Source organism: Triturus cristatus, chromosome 7 (genome assembly GCF_964204655.1).
Source record: "Triturus cristatus chromosome 7, aTriCri1.1, whole genome shotgun sequence".
NCBI classification, from domain to species: Eukaryota; Metazoa; Chordata; class Amphibia; order Caudata; family Salamandridae; genus Triturus; species Triturus cristatus.
In genome coordinates, this window is record NC_140590.1 from 1,075,304,569 (window position 1) to 1,075,312,749 (window position 8,181).

The window sequence follows — 8,181 nt, forward strand, 5'->3', positions numbered from 1 at the left end:
TCTTTGCCGTCTGTGTAACCAACCACACAGTTGTGTAATAAATCAATTCCTGCACGCTATGCTTCTTTGAGCGGTAAAGGGGTGGAATGGCAAGCATGGTTCAGTTTTTTTGTATGTTCCACCCATGGATGTCAATTTACAAAATGCCTGGGGTAGCGGAAGTGACTTCACATGCCACTTGACCTTCACTTTCACCCACACATGCATATGTTTATACATACACACACATTCACACATACACACACTCCCACATAAATACACACTCTGCCTATACATGCACACACATTCACACATACAAACACTCCCACATAAATACACACTCTGCCAATACATGCACACACATTCACACATACAAACACTCCCACATAAATACACACTCTGCCTATACATGCACACACATTCACACATACATACACTCTCTCTTACATAAACACACATAAACTTCAAAGCACGCACACAGCATACATGCATTCAAAAATATTTATTTTACTTACCTCCGCTGCCAGGTAAAGCCGTTTTCCAGCTATTTACATTACATTTTTTTTATTAAACTAATAGCAGATAATGTAATATTATTCTCTATTAGTAAAATAAACAAGTATTTGCAATGCAATAGGTCTCGCATTTACGGGAGTTTAAGCTATTGGCATTGCAATTGCAAATCACACTGCGTTTATTTTATGTTTTAAAAATCAAAATATAAATAAAAGGCATTGTCATTTACAATGCCAATAGCTCAAACTCGAGACCTGTTGCATTGCAAATGCTTGTTTACATGTGTTGTACTGAACTGATGCGGCCCACTCTGCAAACTAATTAAATAAAGCAGCGCGGCCGCTAAAGTGAAAGCAGGCCGTGCTGGAATAAGGAAAGACCATTAAAGAAAATAGTGCTCACCCACTAAATAACGGAGACCGTGTAACGAGCCAAGTAAAAGGTCCAGTCGTTACGGGCGGTAACAAATGCAGACAAGGCGGTACCAAGGCGGGACGAACAAGCCTATGTACAAATCAGAAGCCAGCATTTTTTAAGGAAAATGACACAAGCCAATGACAAATATAGGCGGAGAGTGTGCGGGGCTTCCAGTGCAAACCCTAATACAGCATGCCTCTCAGAGCGAGCAGCACATGCGCGCTGCCACTTGGCTCGCCCTAGAAATTTTTAAAAAACGAGGTGAGTTAAGCCCCCACTGACGTCATTAAGGACGAGCTACTTCTGTTCCTGCTACTGATTTTTCCACTGCTGACACTAGTGGTTGCAAAGGCAATGCCAGGGTTCACAAGGGGCATGCCAGGTGGCGACCCCTAAACGAGTCCATGTTCCCACCTCCACAGCGGTTAAAGGTGATTTCAGAGGTATGGCCTGACTCCTGATTGATAGCAATATGACACCATCGAGACCAAAAGGACTGGATCTCTGCAGGAAACCTTCATGGACATGTCTCTGATAATTTGCATTGTCTGCTGCTTAGTACTGCGCTTGATCATAGAGGTTTTTCAGTCTTATATTTACTGGGCATCCATGAGAGAGGGTGTTGCCTAGTTCTGGCGGACTGTCACAGCAAAAACTTAAACAAAGGCGAAGGGGTAACAACTAAAATAGTAAGACCGCTACCGTTTGGGTTGGCCAGAGCAGGGTAGGATACTGAAGGGTGGATGGGTTTAGTTTAGCACTTCAAAACTAAGAGACAGCAGAACGAAATATATTGAAACTAGGGGGAGGCGGGAGAGGGGGAAGTATTAATTAGACTTAGTAAAAAAGAAAGTAGTGGTATTCGTTCATCATTGCTGGATTGGTCATAAATGTAAATGCTCGCAGCCATTTTAAAATGTTAATCATGTCATTATTGCTCACAAACATTTTTAAAAGAACAGTGTTTTGTAGCCCACCCACGTCATTGTCGGGTGCATTGCAAAACATGCTAGCCAAAGTCCTCTGGGCCTCCCTGGGCCTTTTGCAGGGCCGGACTGGGAACCAAAACCGGCCCTGGCAAAGTGCTCGGCTGGCCCCACCCACTCCCCCTCCAGGGCTTGGGGGTGCCTCCGAGCTCTTTGCCAGGGCCAGTTTTCGGCCGATTTTGTTACAGGGCCGATTTTGCAGCTATGCTTCAAAAACGGCCCTGTAACAAAAAACGGCCCCCAGGGGCCCAAAAACGGCCCCCACCCCTGTGGCGCACCGGGGTATTGCCCGGTGCCCGCTACGGCCAGTCCGGCCCTGGCCTTTTGTTTCTGAGTACCTGAGCGAGGGAAATATGAGAGATTCACTCAGCTGGTATTGTGGAGGACACGCCTTCAAAACCGAATTAATCACTCATTAAAGTAATCCATGTCAGTCCGGCGCTTTAAGAAAAGATATGCAGGGACCTCAACACTCAGTGCATTAAGTGACTGCATCCAGCCCATGTCTCAAAGGAAGGTGAAAGAGGGCTGCGTCCGCTGGATCCAGGGTCTTTGCTGAGTGGCCTGTAGGAATAGCTCTTGGAGGAAAGAGGGGAAGGTACTGAAGCTAGAGCTTTATTGACGGTGATTTTAGTTGGGGTAGAGCAACAGCTTTGGCAGTGGCGGCTGGTGATATTTGAAAGTGGTGCGGCGTAAAACAATTATCCTAGGAGCCACCTTCTTACATAGGAGTGACGTGGGCCCGTCTGCCTCTGCCTGGACTTGAGTGCTGTCTGAGACTGCGGAAACATGCGTTTGATGTGTTTTCCGCAGGCTGCCTCTTATACAGCAGCAGACAACCTCTGTCTCAACCAGCAGCATGAAAAGAAGTGGACGCAGGTTCCGAGCACCCAGACACCCTCTGTTCTGCCATTGACCAACTCCTATAAGGTCCTGAGATGCAGTGACTCTGTCTTACTCAGTTTTTCCATGTGACTGCTTAGACATTCTCTGACAGATCGTAGGTACCCCTGTATTTTACATCTCACCAGTTCCCCCATAGACTAACAGTGTGCCCCTCCTGCGGGATACGGCTTATGTCTGAACCTGCAGTGTGCATGTGTTATCACACTGTATGCAGTCCAATACCCGGTGTCTGGGTGTGTCCTGCATTGTAGTAAAACCTGAACAATAATAAATAATTAGACACAACCTATTGAACCTGAGCATCTACACAACAAATCCATTTAGCGCTTAACTGCATTTCAGCGCTGTGACCTGCGAGAGGCACTAGAAAAGAACAAGAGTGATGAACAGATGCCCAATAAATTGCACAAAGAGACAGAGGCAGCATGCCAGAGTCGAACACGTGTGCACCAGATTTCAGAAGGATTTAATCTGCGCATACCCACTGTGTGTTCGTCGATTTATAGATAGTGCGAACAGAAGACGAGCTATTGTGGTTCATCACTCTCTCTGACATGTTGGGAGTTACCTATCCCCAACAGGCTGCTTCCCCAACTCTGGCTTGCAGCAGACTGTTACTTGGAGTATTAATAAACGAGTACCACACAGGCAGTCGCGGCTGGCATGACGGGGGTGGGAATGGGGTCGTTGCTGGGGGGATGGAGGGGAAAGTGGGAGGGGTTTAATAATTAAAATAAAACTCACCGTCCCGTGCTGCCTCCGCTCCTGGCCGGGTCCCGACTCCCGCCGTCCCGCATTTTCCTGCAGCTCTCCTCAGGAAAGCCACCCACAGGCAGCCTATCTCCCCTCTGCCAATCACAAAGCTACTGAGAAGGCCGGATTCTTGTCTCTACCCAATTATCTACAAGAACCCACTCAGGTCGCCAGGATCTTTTTACTTGCCAAATAGCGTAGAGGGAAGAAACACAATTATCAGAACGTATTTACCGCAATTTGACATTATTCATAAAAGAGGACTCAAAATCTAGGAGTTTGACCTTTTATTATCAGCAAAAACATCTGAATATATAGGCACCTCAATACAAGGCACAAAAGATAAATGGGAACTAACACAAATGCTACTCTATGAAGTATCCGCATTCGACTAAAGATAAAAAGGATTACAGCTTCTAAAAGCATCAGGTACAAAATTGCTATCGTGATGTCAAATTTCAAAGTCATTAATCAAAGCATTTCTGTCCCTACTCTATTCTAAAGTGACATCCCTACACAACATTCCCTTTCAGGTGAGAAAAGCATAAAAGGTGTCAGCAGTGAAACTTCCTAAGAAGTCTTCACTTTAATGAGAGCTCAATCTATGGTGCTCCTTCTAGCCTCCCTCCTAAGTCTCGTCTGCCCAACCCACGGGGCACTGTCCCTAATACAAAACCCCAAAATCTTTGTACACGCCCTTCAGCACACCCCTTCAGACAGGTCTTCCTTCAGTAAATTTCCATCCAGACTTTTTCATCTTCCTTTGTTTATTAATTCGACCTTGGGTCCCAGGCTCCTTCCGTACTAGGAGTTGCGATTTCACATTCCAATTCACTCCCCTCCAGTCTGCTCCTTCTATCTCAACTCCTACAACCAAGACTTATTCTAACTAACGAGCTAAATGTCCTTGCACCTGCAACAGAAACATGGGAACGGAAAAACCCTCGCATCCTGAAGTTTTACATTTCACCGCAATTTAAGCTTTACTAAAAGCCCTGTCAGCCTAATAAACATAGCTAAAATAAGGAACGAAGAGGCCTTCTCTTCTACATAGACAATTAGGCCTTGCAAAATAAACGCATTACAATCATTATTTCAGCATAATCATCTTATACCTATACGTGAGCAACCTACATTCTAACTTTTTAACATGACCTACAATTACTTAATACATCACATCATTGCAGAACTAAAACATTAACGTAATACAAATACATTTCATAATAACTGATGGCCTTTATTTCTCTCAAGGCCTGGTTACATTTCTACATCTCTGTATAAACGAATATATTTCTATGATAATTCTAAACACTCTTGAATTATATACGGGTGCTGACTAACAGTGAATATGGTGCACCCCTACAAATCTTAACACCAGTGGCGCTCTCTCAGTTCCCCCCTTTGATGACAACTGTCATCACATCATCTCAATCTCATTTCATCCTGAAGAAATCCATCTAAACAGAAGTGGTAGCCATCCTGCTCTGTCGGAGACCCTCCATTCTTTTAAGGTCCTGATATTGACTATCCTGTATATGCACCATTCGTCTTTCATGCGCTCTGAGAGTCCACTCAGCCCTATTTCCTCTGTACCACTTAAACGCTCTTACAAGTCCCCACAAACAGATCACGCAAACCACCACAATGACTATTGGCTTCCGCACGTATCCGAGAACTCCTTTCCCCAAATCTGCAAACCAGTTTCCTACGTGCCCAAATCCCTTGCCAATCTTTTCCCACATATTCTCTTCCGCCAAACTTGCAACCTCTTGGTGAATCGTAGTAATGCTAACTATATATTTCCTCAACTCCTTGCTATTGTCAGGAATATACGTGCAACATTCCTGAACTTTCAACAATTTACAGACTCCGCCCTCTTTTGCCAATAATACGTCTAATGCAAGACAATTTTGCAAAACCATCGTTCTTATCGATAACATCTCTCCATCCACCAACAGCAATGATTTCGCCGTGTTCATTGACAACTCATCAACCACGGTTGCTAACTTTCGTATTTTAACATCATTCAAGACCACGCCCAAACTGGGTATCATTGCTCCAAAAATATCACCAATCACTGCTCCTGCACTTGCAGCTCTCCGCACTCTAGAATGATGTCCGGTCTCCAGCAGATTCAAATCTTCTGCGTGATATATCTTCGGGAAAATAACAGCCAAATAACAAGTACCATACCACTGCGCAGGCAATCTCACATACGCATTCTTTCCGCATACATAATACACTGTCGGAATCACTTGTACCGGACCTTGCAATAAATTCCTAGCTGAATCTTCCATAGTAAAGGTATGATCACACGTACTATGTCCAACCCAGGTTTTGTCCTTATCAGACTGAGGACGAGCAACACACAAATTCCCCTTCTGTACATGGTCTAAAGCTATGGGTCCATAACTTCCTTTTGACTTATGTAGTTTTTCCTCATCAGTCCAGTCTACTGACTTCTTTCCTTCATCTTGGTTCTGGGATAATTTTCTATACCTGTCTTCAACTTGACCTATAAATTTCTTTTCGGTGTCTGATAACAAACACGTCAGATTATGTCTATGCGCATAAGCTGTATCTAAACTTGTAGTCGGTATGAAATAAGTCTGAAGTCTTTCTTCTGACTTATAATAATCATACTTATTCAAATCCTTAAATGCCGGTACGTCAGGAAGCACTGTGTCATAATTAGAGAAATAATACTCGAACTGTTTCCTTTCATAGAACAGGCTAAGCAATAATCTGCAAGACATCCCATATGTCAATGGAAGGTGATGGTATCTAATACCCTCATCTACGGAAGCAGGCAGCTGCATACACACATAGCAATCCTTCGCATCCATCGCATCAACATACTCATACAACAGCTTCGCATAAGCATTAAGTTTGAAATCACCTCTAGACAGATCTATATGAAACATACGACTTTCTTCTAGTGTCAAAGCTCTTCGGGCTCCTATGGTATCCCCCTTTTTACTGGAAGTGGTAGGTGTAGGTGTCCCCTGAACCTCCCCCTCCTGCTTGTGTGCCACTACATAAGACGCTATAACTACTGCAAATATAGCAACTATCACTACCCCTAAAAGTGTACCTATCACTAATTTGGCTCTACGATGAGAATTTCCAGCTTCAGCCATCTTCCCACTGTGCTCAAAGTCCAGTTCAATGACAATGGGCAAGTCTCCTTCTCATCCAGACTTGCGTCTCAACCCAGGGCAATCGTCCTCTGTAGCTAGTGTTCCCTAACAAAATTTCAGTTCCTTATTTACTCGGTTCAGAAAAGGCTTCCCTAACCCTCTTTTGATATTTCTAAGGGAAAAGCCCCTAAATGTATTCTTCTTCCACTCGGGTCTAGGTTATCTTCTTTTCGAGCTTATACTCAAGAAAGTTTATCATTAGTCCAAAATAACTGCCGGTCCCAACAGCTCTAGGACCCCCTGTAAGATTTCAAGTTTGAGATTTTTCAGTTCTTGGGGAGCGGGTATAACAGCAAAGGTCGGGAAAGCCAGTGTATCCAAGATCAGACCACGGACATTACTCAGAAGCGATGGATCCGGAATATTGATGGTCAATATCCCCTCGATCTCCAATCCTGGAATCTTCAGCAGCACTTCCACCTTCGGAGTCGGATAACTGCTGGCCAGTGGCGGCTGGTGACATTTGAAAGTGGTGTGGCGTAAAAGTGACACCCAAGTGCACCACAGTGAGCGAGCCCAGCGAGGGTTTGAGGAGTTTCTCCCCAAGAATTGTTTTACAAAGGATTCGGCAAATGGTGCATTTTTAAGCAAGTTTGAGAAAGCAAGAAGGTTAATAAAGGAATTGTGAAAGTCTAGTTATTACATCGCACTTCCCCATTCTGGAACTGAGCCCAAGGCAATGGTAGTAATGCGCAGAGTTAATAAGCCTGCTGCAAAGAACATGTACCATGCAGATCACAAAAGTGCATATAATGTAAATAGTTCAGTGGGTTACTGCTTTTGTCAGAGTCATGCTTTTGTTACTTGCAGTTTAAAAGTTACAAACCTAACATAGTGAATAGAGCTAGTAATTGTCATCAGAGAGCTGCACACAAATTGCAAGGCATTCGTTAGATCGTTATGATTTTCATTATCCTAATGTTACTAAAAAGGGTTCATTTGGCTAGAAATTAATTCTTATTTGTAAAGTCAATACAACCATGGTATTACAACTGGTTTTAAATTAGACATTTGTGCTGCTCCAGACCAAACAGTCAGCCTTAAACTATACTGCCTACGATTATGGATGACATGTGACACCTGCACCATGTAGTCCTCTTTGTTTTATGTAACATTCCCTATGCAATGATTTACACATGTATGCCATTGTCTCTGTATAATGTGTATGTGTATGAGATGTAAAGGGCTCTGAAACCCTACACTACACAGCACTATAAAACAAAACAAATGCATGTGAGAGAGGGGCTGTGGGGAGATGAGGGAGGAGGGTCTGTAGGTGCATAGTAGATGCATAGAGACAAGAGAGTCCCAGGTAGATTCGCCTTACAATGATTGCATGTAAAGATGCAGCTTGTCTTAGCTCACTGTAATTCAATGTATGCCTCAAAAATACTATTTGTGCTTTTTATATAGGTCACAGTGTG